This window comes from Magnolia sinica, chromosome 15 (assembly GCF_029962835.1).
Source record: "Magnolia sinica isolate HGM2019 chromosome 15, MsV1, whole genome shotgun sequence".
NCBI lineage: Eukaryota > Viridiplantae > Streptophyta > Magnoliopsida > Magnoliales > Magnoliaceae > Magnolia > Magnolia sinica.
Window position 1 is genome coordinate 36,690,023 of NC_080587.1, and position 23,470 is coordinate 36,713,492.

Below are 23,470 nucleotides of genomic sequence, written 5' to 3' on the forward strand. Positions count from 1 at the left end.
TGACCTGATCGGTACTTGATCTTTTGAGCTTTTAGCTTGCCTTCAAGTAGCTCACCCTTTTGTAAATAGCGCGCGTTTGGGTCCATCTAACCCATTGGTCGGTCTATCAGGAGAGTTTCTTTCTAGTCACGTCACCTAAGAACTTAATTGGTACGATCCTAGCAATGTCATCTCGACAACTGAGGCCAATTTTGCTAGAGCATTGTCTTTAGAATCCTCTGACCTGTGGTCCAGTGTGACTTGTAATTACAGAATTTGTTGAGAAAGTCCCGAGCTTTCTGTAGGTAGGCAATCATTTCTCTCCTGTCCTGATATGGTATAGTGGTTTGATTCACCACCAGCTGGGAATCACTGTAGACCCTCAGCATCCTGGCTCCCATTACTTTGGCTACTCTTAATCTAGTAAGTGCTTCATATTCAGCTTCATTATTGGAATCTAGGAAGCCAAACTAAGAGCATATTCTACGTTAGCCTAGTCAGGTGAGATAAGGATCAGCCCTAGTCAGATTCCTCGGGAATTTGATGACCCATCCATATGGAGGGTCCACTCCTGTGACCCAATTTCTGTTCAACTCTAGTTTACTACCAAGGGCATGATAAGTGAATTTGACGATAAAGTCAGCAACAACCTGTCCATTAATCACCACTCTTAGTCGGTATATGATGTCAAACTCACCTAGCTCGATTGTCCATTTGGTCAGTCACCCTGACACCTCCAATTTTTGTAATACTTGACGGAGTGACTGATCGATTGGGACCACAATAGTATGGCTTTATAAGTAAGGTCGGAGATGTCGGGATGATATGATCAGTGCCAACGCAAGCTTCTTTATTTATGGGTATCGCGTCTCTACTTCAACCATGTCTTTGCTTACATAATTGACTAGTCTCTACTTGCTTTCCTCTTCTCGTACTAGGGTAGGGCTGACCGATGTAGTCAATACTACTAGATACATTAGTAGTTGTTCCCCAGCTCTGGTTTGGAGAGCAATGGTGGAGACTCTAGGTATTTTTTGAGCTATTGAAACACTTGCTCGCATTCTTTCATCGAGGTCGGCTTCTTAATTCCTTTCAATTGCTTAAAGAATGGAAAGCATTTGTCCATAGTCCGAGAGTGGAATCTGTTTAGGGTTGTCATTCTGCCTGTTAGGCATTGAATTTATTTCGTCGTGCTGGGGGAACTCATTTTTAGAAGGGCTCAGATCTTATTAGGATTTACCTCTATCCCACTTTGATTGACTAAGAAACCCAGGAACTTTCTTGAGCTGACGCCAAAGGCACACTTGCTCGAGTTCAACTTCATTCAGTACTTTCTTAAAATTTTGAACTTATTCATGTTTGTCACGTGGTCTTTTACCTTGGAACTCTTGACAAGCATATCATCAACATATACTTCCATTGTGCTCTTAATTTGTTTGCTGAACATTTTGTTCACCAGGTGTTGGTACATTGTTCTGGCATTCTTTAGCCTGAATGACATTACTTGGTAGCAGTATAACCCATTGTCAGTAATGAAGGCCATTTTCTGCTTGTCGTGTCCATGCATTGTGATTTAATTGTACCCCAAATATGGGTCCATGAAGTTGAGAAGTGCATGCTCGGTAGTCTCATCCACCAACTGGTCGATCCTTGGGAGGGGAAATATGTCATTCTGAAACACTTTATTTAAGTCGGTATAATTTATGCATGCCCGCCATTTCCCACTAGCCTTCTTTACCAGTACGACATTGGCCAACCAGTCAGGGTAGTGTATTTCCTGAATGAACTCAGCCGTGAGGAGCTTACCAACCTTCTCGCTAATGGCTACATATCTTTCAAGGTTGAATGATCGCCTTTTCTACCTTACAGGTTTATAGTTGGGGTCTACGTTCAGTCGATAGACCATGACTCCCAGATCTATACCAGGTATATCCTGGTGGGACCAGGCAAATACATTAGCATATTGTCTCTGTAAATTGTCTATTTTCGCCTGAAGCTGTGTCTCGAGCAACGACTCGAACTAAGCAGTATGGGATGGGTCAGCTTCAGACAGGTGAATCACAATGAGGTCTTTTACTGGTGACCTTCTTTCAACAGTTTCTCCTTGTGGGTCCAAAGAGATAATTTGCATTGCTTGTTGTCATTGTATTTTTACTTAGATCACTATCGAGTAGCATTGTCGAGCTTTATGCTGATCGCATCTGACTTGGCTAGCTCCGTGCTCAGTTGGGAACTTCATAGAAAGGTGATAGGTGGATAACACAGCTCGCATAGCATTCAAAGATGGTCTACTCGGAATCACATTATGCTTCGAGGGGCAGTCTACCATAAGAAAGTTAACCATAGAGGTGACCTAGTTAGCACCTTCGCCGACTATTACGAGTCACAATCTTGACCTCCCGACCCCCATTTCATTGAATACAGCTACAAACAGGATGTCGATCAAGGTCTTGATGTTGACTAATATTCAATGCACTTTGTAGTTAGAGAAAATCATGGCAACTACTAGGGCGTCATCATGTAGATGTTGAAGTCCACATACATTGTCTTCAATGAATGTGAGACCACACGAATTCATCCTAGTTTCCTTACCAGGTTGTCCAGTAAGGTAGACCTAGAATGATCTTTCATTGTTAGTCGCACTTCGAGTGTGAGCTCAACGCACCCGATTTGAGTCTATAGCTCCAGCAGGTCCTCCGAAGATGGTATGTATTTTGCCCTTTGCTTCATTGCCGACTTGCTCATCACGTCGCTCTTGGTGCCTAGGTAGTCGATCTTCTCTACCTTTGTTGATGAATTCACATAAATGTCTCTTCCGAATAAGAGACTCAATCTCTTCCTTGAGATCAAGACACTCGGCTCTGTTATGACCATGATCTTTGTGAAAGTGACAATACTTCTTCTTGTCTCTCTTCTCAAGGTCCTCTCTCATCTTGTCTGGCCATCTTAGGATTCTCTTGTCTATGACCTCCATGAGTACCTGTTCTGGTGTTGTATTCAAAAGGGTGTATCTGCGAAACTAGATTTCTAGAGGGCGAATAGATCGGGGGCCAGTACTCTGACCATCCTCTTATCTCTTCTTAGTGTTCACGCAAGGTGTCTCCCTCCCTTTCTTTCCTTTCCTCTCTTTTACCAAGTTGTTTTTGCCTCTGGTGGCTTTACCTGCGCTAAATAATTCTTTCACATTTAAATATCTTTTAGCTCATTTAAAAGGTCGGCGAGAGTTGTCAGAGGGTTTTTCCCAATCGAGAAAAGAAATTTACCTTGTTTGAGATCGGGCATCATGGCCTTGAGGGCGACCTGATCAGAGTACCCGTCCACTTGAACAGCCTCGACACTGAACTGCACAATATAGTCTCTCAAGAGCTCATCTTACCTCTATGTTATTATGAGGAGGTGGGTTGAGGGTTTCCTTATGTCCTTCACTCCAATGAATTGGGTGGCAAATGCCTTGTTAAGTTGCACAAATAAGCCGATGTATTTTGGTTTTAGGTGGCTGAATCACTTTTGAGCAACCCCTACTAGAGTTAAGGAGAATGCCCTGTACATTACAGATTTGGAAGTACCATGGAGCTCCATCCATGCTCTAAAAGATTCTAAATGCTCCGTCGGATCCCCCGAACCCAAATAAGGAGTTATTTGGGCATTCAAAATCTATATGCTAATTGACCCTACTTAATGTCGTTTGTGAACAGAGGTTCAATCTGCTCAAGTAGCATGTCTACGGATGTCAGGGCCTTGGCTCGACAAGCTTGTTGGATGTCCCCGAGCTGATCTTAGATTTCTTTCATCTCTTCTCCCTAAGGAGCATCATTCTCGGTCATGACCTCCAGGACTTTTCCTCGAGCTTTCCTCCTTTTTTTTTCTAATGTATGGTGCAGGTCTGACTCAGTGAGCTTAATGGTTCCTAGGGTTTGTGTTGGGACAAGCATAATGTCTCCTGGTCAATCCTTCACGATATACGACTTAAGGGGTGCAGGTACTGGGCAAGATTTCTTAGTCGTTGCCCCTAACTTTGTGTTTTGATCAGTAGGGAGGACATATTGCCTTTCCAGCAACCTCATGATGTGATCGATATTGCCGATCAAAGATCCTACTTATTTTTATAGAGAAACGAGCCGACTGCCCCTATTTCAAGATCTTTGTGCAATTACCGGCGAAGGGGGTTGAGATTAGGGGCCTAATTGTGAAGTATGAGGGTTTTAATGTTATTCCTCCTACATAGGCTCGACGGCAGTAGCCAATAATCTTCCATACTTCTTGGCCATTGAGGTAGGAGAGGGGAAGAATAAAAGGCCATGTTTGAGGTTGGTGAACTTTACTGGCTTTGATATCGTTCCCACAGACGATACCAAAATGTTATTACTTGAGTATGGATCACCAGGGACTGTACCTATGAATGTGTAAGTGCTTACACCAGAGGAATAAAAAGGGCAATGGGGTGCCGATGTTAGTTGGGGACCCTCAGATGCCTAAGTTAGGTAGGTCAGAATATCATAGAAGTGGGACTTGAATAAAGGATTTTTATGCTTACCTTTTTCAGTAGGCATGGGAGTTATTCATATGATGCTTAGGCAGCTTCCAAGCATATAGTGCCCTAAAATTCAAGGGCCAAGTAAGAACTTGGCTCCCGAATTCCCGAGTGCCACATGTGCCCTAAAGAGCCTCAAATGCATATAAATATAAGGTATTAGCAGACAATGGAGAATTAAACTAAGCGTGCTTAACATATAAGCTAATTAAAAGATCCATGTGCTACTAATGAAATAAACTATCCAACATAAATCCATTATCCATAACATAGATCCAACTTCCTTAATGTCATCAATTGGGGATCCAGTCCCATCCTCACATCATTCCCCAAAATGATTAGGGCTCTCACCAATCCCACTATCATCCATCAAGCTAGTAGGGTCCACCAAAAGTCTGAAAGTACGCCCGCTCCTCTTTGTTGTCTACACCGACATCTTCTAACATGTCCCGCTCTAGTGTTCCTGCATCTACGCCAAATTCTGGTTGGTGATTTATAACACCGTCCCACAGTGGGAGTGAGTAGCTAACTTAGTGGTACCATTAGCAATAAGCCACATAAATTATCATACATAGGATAAATTTAGTGCACAACATACATCATAGAATCCTAAGTACTGTTGATTGATGTAATGCATGGCTTAATGACATGATGCATGCCCCTCACCACTAACACTCCCTCAAGCGATGACATCTAACAATCGTAATGACCAACACTCCCTTAGTTGTGACCTCGATTACCGAATCACCACAATAGATAATGCAATGTCATGTAACATGTTAGCCCATTTGATTAATTAGGTTCATTCGCCCAGCAAGTTGGGAAAACCGGAATACCTTTAGCTACTGCCCTAACCTGTTCGTGCGGCACAAGGGCCGTGGTCATATGACTCTCGTGATCCTTAGCCCTCGTGGGTTCATCAATCTCAAAATTCTTAAGCTCAGACGAAAGACAGTTGGGACTTTAATGTCATAATCGTGGTCACTATGGAGAGGTCGTTACCCCAGCATAGGCCGTCAGCACGGGCACAGTGTCCCATACCACCATCCCCGGCTCATGAGTTTAGGTGCTCACTAGTCACTATAGGGAGGCTCGTCACCCCAGCATAGGTCGATAACACAGGCATAGTGTCTCATACCACCATCCTTAGCTCATGAGTATTGTGGGCCGTTAATCACAATTAACAGTGGGCGCAAAGGTCTTAAGGTACTTCAGGTTCATATAGGTGTGTTCAATCAAGGTTAACACACAAGGATGGCCAATTTGTGAGCTAATATACCCCGACAAGCTGAACCATAAATTGATCGGTCTGAGAACAATGTCTCCTGTTGTCTAACTACGGCTGACAACTTACATTTAACTAGTCAGGCTATATTTACTCGTGGGCTAATCCAACGGAAGGTCGCCGAAGTGATTCTAGTTAATCGGCCAATCCATAAGGGCATATGCACTAATAATCATCATGTATCATTAAATTCAGGGATATTTCACACATGACAAGCATAATTTCAGCAAGTTAAGTACCTGGATAACAAACGCTAAACTCTACTAAATTTACAAGGGTCATGTTCATCACGTTCCAACTATTTAACAAGATGGATAGCCATACACCCATCACAACAATTCAATTTCACATACGCCAGCATGAACCATACAAATCAGTCATGTAGTGGGAATTATATGCAATTAATTCAGCAATTTAAAAAATTTGTCAACATTTATTCCTACAATTTCTAGCATATATGACATGCAACAAGATTTAACAGCAAATCAGCAATACTCAGAGAAATTGAAGGCTTACACCCTAATTAGACATGTAATTCAGCATTCCACGTAATTGGGGATGCTCGAGCCTAAACCCCTTCCCATACTTTTAGGAAAGCCCTGACCTATAGTCCCAATCATGCATTCCAAAGAAATTCCAACAACATGCAATAGCAATGCACCACACACATTCACTAAACCTATGCTAGGCATAATAATCAACCACCTAAAGGTAATGGTCCACACCTATTGTTGACCGGAAGTCATTGAAATCGTCCTAATGTCGGCGGGTCCGCACACTCAATGTGTTGGGGCCCTACATTACATGGAGTAAGGGTAAGTTGCATGCATGTTGTTAGAAACTAGATGAGGATGGATAAGAGCTCATTCTTACCTCAGGTTGAATGGGGTTTTGCTCCAATGGTGATTGGGTCAGCATTTTACGGCCAATGGAAGGCGTAGGTGCAGGGGTGTCCAAATCCCAAGCATCACTTGTTGAGATATAAAGAGAGAGAGAGAGAGAGAGAGAGAGAGACAGAGACAGAGAGAGACAACTTCTGTTGCGCGCAAAGGCATTGTACGTTAATAGGCTAGTTCACACAATGGAGTTCGCATAGTGGAAGTCACGCAATGAAAATGACATATTAGAAATCACACAGTGAAGTCCACATAGTGGAAATCGCACAGTGAAGTCTGCACAGTGGAAATCACACAGTGAAGTCCTCATAGTGGAAATCACACAGTTGAGTCTGAACAGTGGAAATCACATAATGGAGTTCGCAAGTGGAAGTCGCATAGTGGAGGCTGCACATTAGGATCCGCACAGAGGGGATCGGCTTACAATGAATATTGCACGATGAATACGTGGCATATTCACATGTGTGAGAGGGCTATAAATACCTCGTGACTCCTCTAAAGTGGTCAGTAGCACTAGGTTCAAGAAGAGAGGAAGAAGAAGAGCAGAGCTTGGAGAGAAAGAGGTAGAGTTTGCACTTATTGTGAGGAACAAATATTATGCGGCACACAATACTGTCAGCGTACAACAGTTGTAGTGCATAACAAGCTGCAGTGCACAGTGCTCACCAGCTCACAATGCTTGCTAGTGCACAGTGCCTACCAGTGCACAGTGCCCTCCAGCGCACAATACCCTTCAGCATAGTATTCCAGTGCACAATGCTCCCACGCGAAGTGTTGACAGCGCACAATAATGTTTCTCCGTTAAAGTGATATATGTGTGATTTCTCCAGTAGTTAAAGATCAACAAAAAGCTTAAGATTTGATCAAAGGAATGATCTAGATATATGTCACATTTGCTTTGTATTATGGTTCTACGAATATTCTATTTTGAAATCAAAGGAGAGAAATGATGTAAAAGAATTCAGAATGAATAAATATTGTAGTTATCTTCTTCATCTTCTTTTGTTAATTATTAAGTGAATAAAATCTCCCAAATCGAATGCATTTGTTTCTTGTTCGAAACAAAATGGCGACTCTGCTGGGGACTCATTGTATTCACTTGATATTAACTTAAGAATTATGTAGAGGACAATCACTACTATTTGGTGTCTTTAAGGCACCAAAATGGCGACTCTCAGTGGGAACATCCTCCCTTTCATCTCTAAAATAGAATATAACTTCATTTAAATACTAACTTGTGTCGTTTTGTAATATGGAAGGAAGAGCAATTCAAGAGAGAAAATATATTACAACCAATCAATGGCAATCATTCAGAAAAATACAGTCTTCTACTTCACTGTGATAGGGTTCGTCGTCGAATATGCCGATGAACAAGCTGAATGTCGCAAAAGAAGAGCAGCATCAGTCAAGCGTATAGAATCACAGACAGTTGTTATAGTCATAACCGCTTCACCAATAGCATGGGAAGAAAGAGATGACGGGATCATTGTTACTTGGAGAAGGACAAGGACTCAGAACACCAATGCTATAAGAACGAGTTCGCCATTGAGAAGGGCTAGGGGACCGATAACACGAAATATAGCTAAGAAACATCCCGAACTCGCTCCACTAGTAATCTACCCCAGGCAAGCTATCTTTCCTTTAGCGATACAAGATTTCCCTACCCTGCCTACTAAGAACTCCTGGTGGACAAGAGAGAAAAAGGGCAAAGCTCTACTGATGAGCTCACCAGGATCAACGTCACTAATCTCTACATCCCCCGATCAACTGGCTACCATGGGAATACGTGAAGGTCATACGAGTCTCCTCTTTCAACAACCCATATAAATTCAATACACTCTCATTCGGCCTCAACTACCACCTCGTCAAGGAATGGAGAGGCTACTATTTACATGGCTGGGACAAACCGAGGGTCTTCTCAAACTACAGGGGATTGCATAGTTGAAATGGCAGAGGCACAGAAAGCATTAATGGAGGAATGTAGAAACCTCTGGGAGGCCTTGGGGACTCTTGCGCATAATGTAGCCCGGCTGACAAAACCCCCAATGATCGATAACACAAATGAATGAGAATAGCACCCCGAAGGGTCTCAGCTGCCGAGGACTGGGTCACACGGATCTGCCCCCACGATGAGAGCAGTGATACAAGAAGAGGTATGACAAGTTGTCGAAGAAGCAGTCAAGTCAGAAAAAGAATGTGAGGGTACAAGAAGATTCAGATATCGGATGACATACCCAAAAGAAGTCAAAGATATTTCATTCCTAAACAATTTCAAACATCCTGATTTTCAGAAGTTCAATGGTGATGGATAACCAGAAGGACATCTGATGCATTTTATTACCAGCTTGGGGAATTTCTCCACAGTACCCCAATATTGCCTCCTGTTATTCGGATTTTCTCTAATGAATAATGCATTCAGATGGTATTCTAGCTTAGCACTTGGGTCGATAAGGACGTGGGAACAAATGTAAGACTCGTTTATGTCAAATTTCTTCTCATTAGAACGAGATGTCAGTATCACAGAACTAACTTTGGTACGACAGAGAGAGGGAGAGCCAGTGGAAATTTTTATAGACAGATGAAAGACCTTGAGGGCTTCTTGCAGGCAATTGCTAGAAGAGAAAGAACAGGTGAAGATGTGCCTGAATTCTATGGAAACGAGAGTGGTATTCTGTCTCACCAGCACCGACATCAGGACCTTTCGCGATTTGGCTACGAAAGCACATGCCTTAGAACTAATGACTCGAAAAATACCAGCGTTCAATTGTGAACTAGTTAGAAGAGGACCCCAGAAGTTGATCACGAACATGGTTGATTACGAAAAGAGAAGCCAAGATAAGAGAGAATACAGAAGCCAGGACATGAGAGAAGCAAGGGGTAAAAGGCTAGAAAGGAAAGAAGAGTCGAATTGTCCCAAGGGAAGGTTTTACAATAAAAAAAACTCCGATCATTAAATTCTCATGAGGGTTTTGCATTTGGAAAGAAGGATGTACTTCCTATGATGAATCAGTTGTTAAAAGCAGGAACAATTGAACTGCCCATGTCAAAGCGTCTCGAAGAGGCATATAAAATGAAAGAAAGAGACTTCTGTCATTATCACCGTATAGTAGGGTATCCGATAGAGAATTGTTATACATTGAAGTGTATCATACGAAAGATGATAAATAGGGGAGAAATAATAATCAAAAAAGAAAAAGAAGGAGACAGGAGAGTGACAGCAAACGTGCTCACCATTCGCGAAGACTATCAAGGAAGGACAAGGGCGGATAATCAGAAAATAGGAGAAAAAGTTGCAGTGACTACCTTACGATCAGGGAAGAAGATGGCCAGCCCACCAAATTTGAAAACTAAAAAGTTACAGACAGGAACAATTAAGAATCACACCAGCAGCAGTAACAGCGGTGAGAAAGAAAAGGGCAAGCAGACAAAGAAAGTGACTTATGATATTATAAGCCATTTGAAAGGCATTCCAGCCCGGTTGAGTGTCTATGATGCTCTGAAATTTTCTGAAGACTCCCGGTAGAGCCTAATTAAAGCCTTATTTAATGAAGATATAAGAGGAGTGTTGCTAATCGAGATGGAGAATGAGAAGCGAGAAGATTGTATACAGTTATTTCCTTCTCCGATGACAATCTGGTTTGTGACGAGGAACATAATAGACCATTGATGATAGAAGGCCACATTCACAGTAAAAAAGTAAAGTGAATAATGCTTGATAATGGGTCTGCCATGAACCTGTTGCCGTTGAGGATGTTGAATGAATTGGGCTATCGACGCTCGAACTTACGCCCTAGTGAAATGATGATACAGGGTTTTAACCAAGATGGGCAGCGTGCACTTGGTAAGATCACGATAACATTGGAAATTGGGGAGTTAACTAAAAGAGTTGTTTGCCACGTTATAAATGTAATGACAACATATAATCTCCTTCTAGGGAGACCATGGATGCATCAGTATGGCATCATACCTTCCAACTTACACCAGTGCTTCAAATATTGCAAAGACGGGGTGCAACATAAGGTGCTAGCTGATGTGAAACCGTACATAGAAACTAAAGCTTTCTTCATAGATGCTAGTTACTACAATGCACTTGCCAGTAGAGGAGAAAAGAGAAATGATGAGAACAAGGTCCCAGAAAATGTTTGCATGGAAATAGTGAGGCAAAAAGAAACAAAATCGTCCGTAACAGAAAAGGCAAACAAGAAGTTCTATTTTATGCCAAAGCATCTGTGACAACCAGGACAACCACCATTGACATTATTGTCACCAGAGCAGTTAGAAATCTTTCAGTCTAATTACATGGTGCCACTCCCGTACGCTGAAAGGAGTAAACCATTTCCTCCCATCCCAAAAAAATTTCATGTTAAGCCCAACGCAAAATACCCAGAGCCAATTGAATTCTACGCCCCCTCAGAAGAAAAGATAGAGGAAGCAGTCGACAGTGATATAAGGAATGGAAAATTAACACCCGAAGAGCTTAAAAGATATAGTCCAACAAGTCAGAAAATCTTGATTACGAAGAACCCATTGGCTTAAATTATGGAAAGGGAATTTAGATTCCGATCGGAGTTAATCAGAAAAAGTGAGAAAAGTTCCAAGGACTGGGGGCAGAAGCTCCAGTAAACATGGAAACAATCAATTAGATGGAAGAAAAAAACTCTAAAATGATCAGAAAGCCTGAGACAGCTCCGAAGTAGATAAAAGATGGGCGGCAGCTCACGATTGACAGTTTGAGAGAGATAAATTTGGGAACAGAGGAAGAACCGTGGAATAAATTTATAAGTGTCAGTTTACTAGAGGAAGAGGCTAGTCAATATATCAACCTTTTGAAAGAGAACAAAAATGTCTTCGCTTGGACATATGCGGATATGCCAGGCATAGAACCGTCAGTGGCAATGCATCAGTTGAATATCTCTAAAGATAAAAGGCCAATCAAGAAAACACAAAGGCGGTTCCATCTAGATCTGGTCCCCAAGATAGAAGAAGAAATAAGTAAACTAATAAAGGTCAGATTCATCAGAAAGTTAAATACCCCAAATGGATATCGAATATAGTCCTAGTAAAGAAGAAAAATAGGCAGATCAGGGTTCGTGTCGACTTCAAAGATTTAAATGAAGCATGCCTGAAAGATGACTTTCCATTACCGATCACCGAACTGCTAGTGGGTAGTACCACGCATTATGTTGTCATGTCTGTCATGAATGGATATGCTGGTTACAATCAAATAATGATGGCACCTGAAGACGAGGAAGTAACAGCTTTCAGAACTCCCTTAGGAATATATTGTTATAAAATTATGTCATTCGGTCTCAAGAATGTAGGTAGGATGTACCAAAGGGCAATGCAAAATATATTTCAAGACATGATGCACAAGCATATGGAGTGTTATGTGGATGATCTGGTGGTTAGGTCAAACCATCATGAGGAACACTACAAGCATTTGGCTTCAGTCTTCCATCGAGTCAGAAATAAACAGTTACAGATGAATCTAGCCAAATGTGCATTCGGAGTATCATTAGGCAAATTCCTTGGTTTCATTGTAAGACATAGAGGCATCAAGATCGATCTAGAAAAAGTTAAGGCTATTCAAGATATGCCACCCCAGAAAACATTGAAAGAACTGAAAAGCATGTAAGGTAAACTAGCATATATTCACCGCTTTATCTCAAACCTGTCAGGAAGATGTCAGTTGTTTTCTCATTTGATGAAGAAAGGAACAGAATTAATGTGGGACAAGCCCTGCCAGAACGCCTTTGATTCGATAAAAGAATTGTTGAAACAGCCTCCAGTGTTAACAGCCCCGGTGAAAGGAAGACCTCTTATCTTGTACATATCGGCTACCGAAATCATTGGGAGCCTTGTTGGCGTAAGTAAATGAAAGTGGGAAGGAAGCAGCACTCTATTGTCTAAGCTAAACTTTAATAGGTGCAAAATGCAACTAAACGCTAATTGAAAAAGTATGTTTGGCATTGGTATTCGCAGTCCAGAAGCTAAGATATTATTGTCTGTCTCATGATATAACCTTGATATCTCGAGCAGACCCCATCAAGTTTTTAATGACAAGACCGATGTTGTCAGGAAGACTAGCGAAGTGAATGTTACTATTATCAGAATATACAATTATGTACAAGTTGACAAAAGCAGTAAAAGGACAGGTAGTGGTGGATTTTCTGGTAGCCCATCTTGTAACAGGTAGCGAAGCCATTTTTGATGAGTTTCCTGATGAGCAAGTCATGATGACTAAATTGCCGAATTCATGGCAAATGTTCTTCGATGGTGCAACACGAGCAGTAGGAGCAGGTGCTAGAGTGATATTTATCACCCCCAAAGGTGATTTGTTTCCTTACTCCGCGTTGGGCATTGCATCCACAAATAACGAAGCTGAATATAATGCCCTTATCATTAGAATGGAAATAGCCAGCAAGCTGAAAATAAAGACATCGTGAATTTATGGGGATTCCAAGCTAGTCATAAATCAGTTGACGACCGAGTTTGAAATAAGGAAACAAGAACTTCTGTCATACTGTCGAAAGGCACAGCGTTTATTGGAACAATTCTTGTATGTTGAAATCAAGCATGTACCACGGTACGAGAATGCGAAAGCAGATGCTTTGGCTAGTTTAGCAGCAGCGCTATCTTACCTAGATCGAAGCCCCCTACAAGTGATAATTAAAGAAAGGAGATTTTTACCTTCAGCAAAAATCATCAGTGAAAGCACGGAAGCACTCCCTATATCATGTTTAAAGGTGATAACAGACGATTGACGTCAGCCTTTTGTCGATTATCTTAAGTACGATATCTTGCCAGAAGATCTGGAGATGAAACTACAGATTAAGCAGAGATCGAAAAGATTCATTATGTGTAACAAGGCGTTATACAGAAGATCTTATAATGAAATACTATTGCAATGTCTGAGTGAGAGGCACATTCCGGGGAATGTGGGGCGCATCAGGCTGGGCGAAATTTATTCCACCGAGTGCAGTGGATGGGATATTACTAGCCAACAATGTTTAAAGACACCATATACTACCCAAAGCGATGTCACAAATGTCAGATCTATGAAGATATTATACATGTGCTCCCCGAAGACCTTCATCAGTTGGCTACTTCCTGGCCTTTTACTGCATGGGGACTCGATGTCATTGGCCCTGTAAATCCGCCGTCGTCCAGTGGAAAATAGTATTTATTAGCAGCAATGGATTATTTCTCCAAATGGACAGAGGAAATTACACTGCGGAATGTTAAAGAGAAAGATGTTGTCGATTTCATTCGGCACGCAATAATCTATCATCATGGCATCCCAAAGAAAATCATTATAGACATCAACACTCCTTTCAGGAATAGGGGCATGGAGAAGCTATGTCTCAAGTTCAGTATTCACCATTCATTCTCAACACCTTATTATCCACCAGCCAATGGGTTGGCAGAGGCGTTCAATAAAACAATTGTAAAAATATTGAAGAAAACTCTGATCGGGAATAAGCATGATTGGGATAAAAAGCTGCAAGAAGCTTTATGGGCCTATAGGACCACCCATCGGACAATAACACGGGCTACCCCATACTCATTGGTTTATGGTATAGAGGTCGTGGTGCCAATCAAAATGCAAGTCACCTCACTTAAAATAACAGTGCACCAGTTAATTACAGATGATGAGAACGCAAGAATAAGCTTGACAGAATTGGACCTATGTGATTAAAAAAGACTGGTGGCTTAGCAACAATTGCAATTATATCAGGCCAGGATTTTCGTCACCTTTGATAAAAAGGTTAAACACCGATCCTTCAAAAAAGGAGATCTAGTTCTGATGTTGAAAAGACTGATAGTGGTCACCCGAAGGATAAGAAGCAAGTTCGACCCTAAATGGGATGGGTTGTACATCATAACTGAAGTCTATTCTAATGGGGCATATAAAGTAACAAATCAAGATGGACGAGGCATCAGCATACCGATCAATGCTCGCTTCATTAAGAAATATCATCCCTAACAGTGGGAAAGATTTTGATCTAGAAGATTATCAGAATAATGCTTTTACATCAAAAGGGGGCAATCACAAGTGAAATGGTGAAACAGCCTTTAAAGGCAGAGCCTTGTATTCTTTCTTCATAAATGATGAATAAAAGGCGAATTCTCAAGCATATTAAGAGTAAATATCAACGACTATTGCTGAAGTCACAGCCATCACTATCATTATGGGTCACCTATCAAAATTGCTATTATTGCCAAGCTGACTGAATATAAAGACAGATATTATCAAATTATTATGGGCGATATCAAGCAACAACGATATATCAATTATCGATTCACCATTCATGGCAGTAGAATGACGTATATGGCTAAACACATACAGATTCTTATGACAACAATGATGGTCCGTCATCTATGGAAGCCTAGCTAAGCCCTATACGGCCAACTACGCATAAGACCTATATATTATCCAGGATAACAGTGTGGAGCCAGTGCCCCTAAAAATCCCATATAAGCCACATCACGTGCATACCCATGAGAGTAGCGAGCAAAGCCAGTGACTAAAAGCCTTAAAAGGACAGAAGTCCTTAACAGCCAGTCACGTGTGAGACCAATGCCGTCTGTAAGCTCTCCGACAATGTCATAGATGAGGATGAAAATACCCTCCTGTGAATGGGTCCGAACTTACAGACGAAGAAAAATGGAGAATAGAATAAGACCCCCCCCCAAGATCCTTGGTTTCATTTCAATATTAACTCATGATGACAAGGTCTCAATAAACACCCCCTCATTGATGGACTGGTAGCCCTGAATTTGGACCAAAGGTAGCCTTGTGCGCCCTGTGAACTCTAGAGAGTTACTATGGCCAACCCTGCGCGTAAATCCCATTGAGTTCACGACCCCGGTAGCTTCACTGGGCCCCTCTGATGGACCGTTGTTTGTGAACTCCCTGGTCGTGATAAGTCCAAAGAACTCAGGAGAGTTAGAGAGACCATTCACGTACGACCTGACTCTAACTACATATGAGTCTAAAAAACTGTGATTACTCCACTACTCAAGAGCTTAAACTGTGTGCAAAATAATTCTACTAACTTTAAAATAAAATAGTTCCCATTGAAATGAACATCACATAGGATCGCTTTTTATTCATGAATATAAATGGCAGATATAATGAAGCATGAATATGAAAGTATTGCATTAACATGTATTCTAAAATCAATGATTGTATTATCGAGAATATACTTGCTTCAAATAAAACACCACAATTTATCTATACATCACAGCTAAGAAAAGGGGGAAATAAAAAGAAGCACAGAAAATTTCATAAAAGATGCAATTCTTATAGATCCTTAGATATGTTTAATACTACTACATAACGCTGCAATTCCTCTTTTAGCTGAATTTGTACCGTAGCAGTTGTGTGTTTAGCCTCAAGAATAATCTTACCCAGATCAGGAACACCAGCCAATTCTGATTCCAAAAAGGTAACAACTTCCCTATTCTTCGTTTGTTCAGCCTTCTCGATGTCGGTAACTTGAGTATTCATTTCAAGCTTCTCCTTAATTTGATGAATATTCAACTCCTTCGCTTCTTTTTTACCCTTAAGTAGCACAATCTCTCGTCCAGAAGGGTGATTTGGTCATCAATGATCATCTTATTTCTATCAGAAGCTTTTAACCTCTCATGAAGGATTGATTAACAACACCATAATTAGAGAGAATGTTGTCTGAATGGGTAATTTTCTCCTTAAGCAGTGCTAGCTCTTTTTAACAGTTCAGAAGTTCTAGAGTAATGACTATACCTCATACTGCCTCTAAATTTTTGGTGCAGTCATAAAACTGTGATAAGGAATCATGAAGGGATTGAACATTGACATGCGCTAGGTGAGCTGAGTGGTCAAGAATGGCTAAGGCACTACCTAGAAGGGCCATTGGGCGAGATCTTTAAAAGCACTGATGATGACAGAGATTGCATTCTTGAAGAATACCAACACGAGGGGTGACACCTTCTCCAACGAAAGTCTATAAAAAACTGTAGCTACTGAGTTAGAGCCTTCAAACCCACTTGGAGTTTGTACAACTAAAGATGGAAACAAAAGAAGAATTATAAATTAAAAAAGAAGATACATATATATAACGATGTATACCCTATCTGGGGGCAACTGCAGAAGTAGCTTGAATAGAACAGGTTCCTAGTGCTACAGATCCGGGTGCGTGTGTAGCCACGACAATGTTAAAAGAAAGCTCCTATGCCCCTCCAGTACTCGAGTCAAGAGTTGTCGGAGTCGGAACGTCAACTAGGTCGGAAAAGAATTCTAAACTCAGGACTACTGGTTAGATAGGAGGAGGGCGCACAGTAGGAGATTTATCAGCATGAATGGGGGCATCAGATGTTGCAGTGATCATCGATAAAACCTCTCATGTTCTTTGAGGAAGAAGCATATTTTCCATCCCTGTTTGAATCTTTGATGATTGGACTTCTGCTTCCCTTAGTGTCGATTTTCGTGAGCAATTACATCAGCAGCTTCCACGATACATAGAGAATAAGAGACATCAAAAGAAAGAAAGATATTTGCTCCAGGAGAATAACCAGACTCTCCATAATCAAGTTGTTCTTCTTCTAAGGAGGTTCTCATGATCAGAGAAGGGATATCAAGACGACTGATCTGGCTATCAGGAGGCAGAGATCTAGCCCTAGCCTCATCCTCTTCTTCAATATCAACTTCAGCCTCGATGTCTTGATTCAATAAGACGTCTCCTTCATTGATCAAGCTTGTAGAAGAAGACGTATCACTGCTTAGAGTGGTAGCCAAGTATTCTAACGAACTATCTTCTTCCGATATGGTTTGTTTCCCCATGTAAGCAGTCTTCACGGGGAGAAGACGAGCGCTTCGAACGGGAGAAGGAGCCTATTGTGCTAGAACTTCAGGAGATAATGACTTGGCACGTGAACGAGTCATGGGAGATGTAACAATAGTGACTCAATTTGCAATAGGGGAAGCTATAACTATAGCACGACCTATAATAAGAGAGACTATGGCTGTTACTTTACCCGTGGTAAAGACGACCGTGGTGGCAGCATGGTCAATGGTGGGAGAAGTCGTAGTTGTATAGGCTCTGTAACAGGAGAGGTGACAGGAGCAGGATGTTCACATTGGTCTCTTTCTTTAGGAGTAGGAGAAGGCAGAATACCACCCGCAATCTTGAATTCATCACGAGGAGTAGCTAGTCTTTCTCCCCATTTTATCAAGTCCAAAGGAGAGCTGAAGCAATCCATCCTTCCAGCGTGTTCGATGACTTTATCTCTCTAATTGGTTCTTCTATAGAAATTTTGTGGCAAAGTTGCCCTAGAATAGTGGCATGATCTTTCTCAATAAAATACCTAATTTCTTGCTCCGGTCTATAGTTTCTCAAACCCGAAGGAGGAACCCAAATGGGGCGATCCACAGGAAAATAGATGTGCACCAAGTAGTAATGATGTGTCCACTGCCGCATCCAAGAATAGGAGGCTATTACTCAATGATTATACCCCTAAGGTACGGCCTGATTATACCCAAATTGTCTGGCAAATCTACTCGGATAGTACGGCTCTCTCTAGAACTCTACCCCTTCTCACATGGGTAAGCTGCAGGAGTGAATACAGAGAAAGAAGGTCCTCTCAATAAGTTCCAAGTTGTTGTTATTTTCAACCTCCCTATCTTCAGCTTGGTAGTCCAAATAGAACGGAAAGAAACTAATAGATTCCATGTTTTCAATCTTATCCATTATCCAGTCGTACCCATTCTTTATCATCTTTCGGTTAAGGAAATGCCATAAGGGCAGATGTTCGGGATGGACATAAGTCTTCTCCGGGTAACCATAGGTCCAAGGGAAGTAAACATCTAGCCAGCCGAAGAAATAGTGCCATGGAGTGAAAGAGGATGAGGCTCCGATCGCTGGGCTTGAGCAATGCACCGCAGCATGTCCAAAAGCTCTATATAGCAAACATAATACGGGAGGAGCTAAAGAGTATTTTTTCCTGCCTTCCGCCATAGCACCTGCCACTACGAATAAAGTTGGTCTAATAGAGTCCAAACTTTATGAACTAGGAAGGACGACTAAGCTTAAGCAATAAGCCAAGAAAGCAGCTAACTCGGTCTCAGTGGTGAATTTGGTCGAGCCCTTTATCTTTTTAAGAGTTGCTTCCAACTCGGCACAGTGACTACCATGGAATTTTTTAAAAAAAAAAGTGAAATAAGGATATATATACATGTGAGAGAAATTTTATGTAAAAGAGAAAAGAAATGTCGAAATGCTTACAGTAGGTATCGTGAGAAATGTGCGAGCCATTGAAGAGGGGATATCTTGTGAACATCGGGAAAGTAAGACATTTCGTGGAAGAGTTCAATGGTAGATGCTGAAATCTTAGGCACCCTATTGGGGGCAACGTAAGCAAATTCTTCGTTCATAGGAACGTACTCGTCCAGAAAGGATCCAAACATAGGCAAACCTGTCATCCTATGCAGATCCCATAGAGTGATACTTACTTCACCAACTGGGGGGTGAAAAGAATTTGTAGTAGAAGACCAATACTTTAGAAAGCCCTTGTAAATCATGGTGTCCTTGTGAAAGAACTTTGAAGTGTCTTCTATAGCATAATATATCTTTGCTGCAATGAAAACATCTTTGTACTTCTTTAAGATCGCCTTGGCCCATGCACTATAGTATGGACGATCAACCCAAAGACCTCGTGTTCTAAATTCATGTTTACTCCACAAGGAGTCGCGATCACGAAAATGTTGTTGAATCATCTCGAAGTAATGAGTGGGGTATAGGGCATGAGGGTTGTAACATGGTGTAAGGAATCGCATGTATGATATCTGCCCTGTCTTCTGGATTAGGCATTTCTCCGGGAGATAACCCTCAAGGATTTTTGCCTCTTTGATGACCCAGTTTGACACATTCAAGAGTCAGTTTTGTGTCATATAGTCAGTCGGTTCACTTTGGAGTATTGACAGATGATGCTGGAGATGTAAGGGGATGATGATAGTCTCATCTTTGTAGGGATTGTAGAATTTGATAGTGTGGGCATTAGACTTGATTATATCCCAGGCGTTTTGAAAGCGTCTCTTATTGTGCTCCCAGATTTTCTCTTGGAAGGCTTCATCTTTATTCTTTTCCCTTGCTTTCTTTGAAATCGTTGGAGAGGGGGAAAATTCGGCAGGGGCCAGATAGGTGCCGTCTGATCAGAGATTGGTAGTGGATTTTAGCCAGTTGTCCCAATCAAACTCTTGGCCTTTGGTGGGAGGTCCCTCTATCTCTCTCATCAGGACGGTCGTGCAAATGTGGTCGAACAAATGTTGGATGCGATCAACGAAATTGATCATTGCAGGAGCAGGTTCCTTAAAGAAGGAAGAATAGCCTTTGGTAGATCTAGGTTTTTTCCGATTGTGAGTCTCAACTGGTTGAGAGTCTGAGGGTCCAACAGTATTTGGGGAAGCTTAAGGTCTTTTAAAGCTAGCCATCGAAGATCTACAGAATTTGTAAATACACAAAAGTCAGTGAGTAAATTAAAATCAGGAAAAGAAGTTCGAAGTATGCATAAGAATTCTAAAGTTCCAGAAATTGAAAGAGTGAAGAAAATCTTGCCACACGCAGGAAGAAATCAAGTTCCGATTATGTATAAGTCTACACTGTGTGTAAAGTCCGATGTGTGCAGGGTTGTTGTGTACAAGAGGCCATTATGTGCAGAATCCATTGTGCGCAGGGTTATTGTGCAAAAAAATCTATTGTGCACATAATCTAATGTGTTCAAGAAGTTACTGTGCATAAGAAGTCATTGTGCACTACCTGTTGTTGTGCGCAAAGAGGTTCAGTGCGCAACAAAGACTTGGACGAGTGGGAAGTGAAGTCGAGTGAAGAAAGCAAGTGTTAACTCTGTATTTATAGGCTTGTGCGATCCAGTGTGCATGATCCAGTGTGTGCAAACTAGTGTGCGCAAGCTAGTGTGTGCAATTCGTAGTGCGCAAGTCATTATACGCAATATGGTAAAAATTGCACAATGGAAAGAAAGGAGCAAAACTTAATTAGAATATTGAAGTATTGATCCCGCATTTTTATTTTTGTAGATAAACAAGTTAAAAATGTATAATCAAGGGGGCATCTATTGAGACATAAAAGAGAGAGAGAGAGAGACAACTTCTGTTGCGCACAAAGGCATTATAAGTTAATAAGCTAGTCCGCACAATGGAGTCCGCACAATGGAGTTCGCACAATGGAAGTAGCGCAATGGAAGTGGCATAGTGGAAATCATATAGTGAAGTCTGCACAGTGAAGTCTGCATAGTGGAAATCGCACAGTGGAGTCCGCACAGTGGAAATTGCACAGTGGAGTCCGCACAGTGGAAATCACACAGTGGAGTTCGCACAGTGGAGGCTGTACATTCGGGTCCGCACAGAGGGGATCAGTGCACAATGAATACCGCACGATGAATACATGGCATATTCACACGTGTGAGAGGGCTATAAGTACCCCGTGACTCCTCTAAAGGGGTCATTATCACCAGGTTTAAGAAGAGAGGAAGAAGAAGAGCAGACCTTGGAGAGAAAGAGTAAAAGTTCACACCTATTATGCGGAACAAGTACTATGCGGCACACAATACTATCAGCGCACAATAGGTTGTAGCACACAACAAGCTGTAATGCACAGTGCCTACCAGCGCACAATGCCTGCCAGCGCATAGTACCCCTCAGCATAGTATTCCAGTGCACAATGCTCCCACGCGAAGTGCTAACAGCACAAAATAATGTTTCTCTATTATAGTGACATATGTGTGATTTCTCCAGCAGTTAAAGATCAACAAAAAGCTTCAGATTTGATCAAAGGCATGATCTAGATATATGTTATATTTGCTTTGTATTATGGTTCTACGAATATTCTATTTTGGAATCAAAGGAGAGAGGATGTAAAAGAATTCAGAATGAATAAATGTTGTAGTTATCTTCTTCATCTTCTTTTGTTAATTATTAAGTGAATAAAATCCCTCAAATCAAATACATTTGTTTCTTGTTCGAAACACCACTGACCCACAATCACTCACCCTATCACCTTTCTCTCCTCTCCATTCTCTCTCTCTCTGTCTCTCTCTCTCTCTCTCTCTCTCTCAACTGTTGGAGTTTGTGGGAGTGAGAGAGAGGGCTGCATATAAATATCCAGAAATTTATTTCAGTTAGCCCCGCACTTTGGTAATTACCTCCAATGGTCCTATGGGGCCCATTCTGGTTATTGTGGGCGAGTGTAGTGAAATATTTCTAACCTTCGGTGTGAATTTAGAAGAGATCTGATGGCTAAAAGGTCTATATTCACTGACTCAAGCCATATGGTCAATTGATTAAAATTTCAGCAATTTGCTTTTGAGTGGGGCAACTCGCAGTTTACATGTGTCGAGTGGACGACACAATTTATCCATTTTCGGGCATTATTCGAGCCTAACGTCTGCGATGAAACACAAGCCTAGTGTGGCCCTTGGCCTACCCAAGTTTCAAAATTTTGTCCTACCTCGGGCGATGCATGGTTCATACAGGCAGCCGCTAAGTACTATTGGACCTAACGGACCCTACGGCCCGTGCTCGGCCCGAATGTAGTTGGATTGCATCACATTAGCGACTTAATTTGAATTAATTTACCGTAATTCACCTGCACATGTGATCAATTCATACGGTCCTGCGCCAATTCGCACGTGGGCGCCCCATGACACTATTTCAATTTGGGCAAGGTGTTACAGAGCATATATATTTTAATAGGATATGTCAGATACGTTGAAGGGTCCATATTCAAATGGGGTTTTTCTTCCAAAAATATTGTTGAGGCTGCCTTGGTCAGAGTGATCTTTGGTTCGGTTCTCATCAGATTTATCCTTTCTTGGTACGATGTGGGATTCTCTCCGGATATCCCTCTCCCTAGATCGAGGTTGGTTTGATTAGCTTGGGCGGTAAGTCCTTTTACTGAGCTATGTCTTTGAACTATTCATCTTGGCAGATGGGTCACTCCTCAGAGCTTGGTTCTCGGTCCTGAGTCGGTATTAGCCCCTCGAGTCGGCTAATCTTGCATGATTAATACGTTGATAATTTGAGGAGCCCGTTCTGGTGATTTTTAGTCAGTGTCATTCTGAGATCCCCTCCTTGAAGCTTATGGTCCCTTGTGACAAGTTAGTTCGATTTTCTCCATAACAGTGATCAAAAGGGTTCCTTGTGCATGTGGACCCACATGTGCCCTTACACCTGGCCAGCATACAACAACATTTAGATAATCTAATCCATGTATTTGTTGGGCATTACTATTTATGGGTCTTAGTTTTTTTCTTTTTTTTTTTTAAGCAACAACGTCTCTTAACAGAAGTTGATGAGAACCGTTGTCATTTGGTTCTCAACCGTCCACTTGGATGCCACCAATTATAAGGTTTATCTTTTAAGCATGAATTGCAAACTTATGTTGGTAAAATGGACATTTGTGATCATGCAAACAAGGAAGTAAGTGGCAACATAGACTTCTCTTTTAACTCACTAGACAAAGTAAAACTCTAATACCTTACTTTTCACTACTAAACTCCATCTGTACGAAGTACTTTTTCAGAAAAAAAAATACCCTCAAGCTCGAGAGTCCCACTGTGCTTAACTCCAATGACGTTATCGTCACTCCACTGATCTCATCCCCAACTCCGATGTAGGGTTTTGAAGAGTTTTAAAGAGGAAGAAGGGTATTGAAGAGGAAGAAGAGGGAGGAGGGGGAGGAGAGGGAGAAGATGGCTCATCTGCCCAAGAAGCCATGCACAGGT